Source organism: Frankliniella occidentalis, unplaced genomic scaffold (genome assembly GCF_000697945.3).
Source record: "Frankliniella occidentalis isolate FOCC.00 unplaced genomic scaffold, Focc_3.1 Scaffold58, whole genome shotgun sequence".
In the NCBI taxonomy this organism is placed as follows: Eukaryota; Metazoa; Arthropoda; class Insecta; order Thysanoptera; family Thripidae; genus Frankliniella; species Frankliniella occidentalis.
In genome coordinates this window covers 952,296-954,155 of record NW_026267188.1, presented here as the reverse complement: position 1 = coordinate 954,155, position 1,860 = coordinate 952,296, and the positions used below count along the sequence as shown (strand labels likewise).

Below are 1,860 nucleotides of genomic sequence, written 5' to 3'. Positions count from 1 at the left end.
GGGAGGGGATACTAAACCAAGTCGAGTGCACCTAGTGCACCAAGCGCTCTGTCCCTTTCTTCCAGGAAAGCTCAGCCCACCGACACAAATACCCTTATTGCATGAGCGTTTGATAGAGGGACCTTCCAAGAATTTTATCAACACTGACAATTTTCATCAGCAGCTCGGTAGCTACCCAGCCCCAGTGGACAAATCACGGTCGCCTTACCCAACGTCGTCTTTATTTTTTTCTGAACCCGCCGCGTAAAACTTTGCGAATTTTCCCCCTAATTTATTTTATTTTATCTATAAAAATTCAGGGGGTGTTCCCCAACTCGAAATTATTCCTGTGGGAATTAGGACCCCACAATAACGGTACAGCGAACAGGTTGCGATATTCGAGGTTCTGCGAAGAACGCGCTCCGCAGAAATAAGGCCATCATCCAGCGCAGCGTCGAGATACGCGAGAAAGGGATGAAAAATTCAGTCCAGCCCCTCGACGAGAAGTGGTAGTGCGGTACGTAACGAAGACGGTAATGATGGGGCTGCACGCCGTGCGGGACGCGCGTCCGCCCCGCCCGCCCGCCTCCCCCTTCCCCTCCTCCTCCGCGTCCTCCTCCAGGTCCTGGCGAGCGGGTCCTCCTGCAAGCAGACTTCCAAATTGGACGGCCAGGTCGCATATTCTGTCCCCATCGCTCCCCGATCGGATCGTCATCCCCGGCCCGGGCGGGGGTATGCACGTCGAGTTCGTCGAGTGCACAAGCAGTATATACCGCGCCGACCGGGACCGAGGCCGAGGGAGACGACTCGTCTCGGAAATGCTTCTTCTTGCGCCCCGGAATAATTATTGCGACTTAGCAATTGATATTGCGGAGCAAACACGCCGGTCGTCTCCTTTTTCCTTTCCGCGGTCCTGGAGACGCTCTGCGGGAGGCTGGAGGGTGAGGAGGAGGCACGCCCGATGCCAGCGCGGGCCAGTCCCCGCGGCGGCCGGCCCCGTCCGCGGCCTTCCGATTAAAACGCAAGTCCTTGTTTGCTGTCAAATTCCGGCCGGTGAACCGCGGCCCTCGCGGAGAGGGGCGGGGCGGGGGATGGAGAGAAGGAGAGGGCTTGTGGCGGCGATTACGAGTTCCTGTGCTTCCCCCTTCACTCCTCCCCTCCCAACTCCCAGTGCCAGCCCGAATCAAGACGGCAACCCCTCTTAACCAAGCCGCGCGCCAGACCACAACCTCCTCTTCCCTCTCCACCTCCGCCTCCGCCTCTTCATCCTCGTCCTCTTCCTCTTCCTCCTCCTCCTCCTCCTCTTCCCCCTCCTCCTCCCCCTCCTCCTCGCCGCGCGGGCTCGCCGCCTTTGACCCCCGCCGTGCTCGCTAGCGCCGCGCGTCCCTCCAGAAATATATTTTCTTATGTAATTTGAAATGATAATTCTGGCAATTTGGAAGTGTGCGAAAGAGCGGTGGAAGACAGCTACTTCAGTCACCGAAGAATTCCACCCCCTCAACCTCTCTCTCCCTCTCTGCTCCTTTCGCCCTCCGCCTCTCCCCCTTCCTCCCCCTCACCTGCCGCAGAGCGCCCCGCGCCGCGCAGCGCACGCACCCTTGGTATTACATTTCTCTCAGGTTGTCAGAACGACGGCGGCGCCCCAAATGTCCCAGGATAATTTTTGCGTCTCCCAAGGGCGACGAGCGCGTCGTCTGCTGCAGTACTAGCGCGCGCCTCTCCGGGGGACTCTCCACGAGGAAGGCCCCCGCTCTTCTCCGTCTTCTCAACCTTCTCCGCTACACCCCACTCTCCTTTCTCTCAGTGTCTCCCGCGCACATGAGTAAGGCCGCTACCTACCTCATGACGCGCCTCGTCGAATACCCCCCCCCTCCCCCCGCC

At 59.3% G+C, this 1,860-nt stretch overlaps 1 protein-coding gene across 1 annotated transcript in view; it reads right to left on the bottom strand.

Annotated features, from left to right (window-relative positions):
- LOC127749485 (zinc finger protein 784-like) overlaps positions 1-1,860 on the bottom strand; it is a 165,707-nt gene that overhangs the window by 145,154 nt on the left and 18,693 nt on the right. The window lies entirely within an intron of this gene.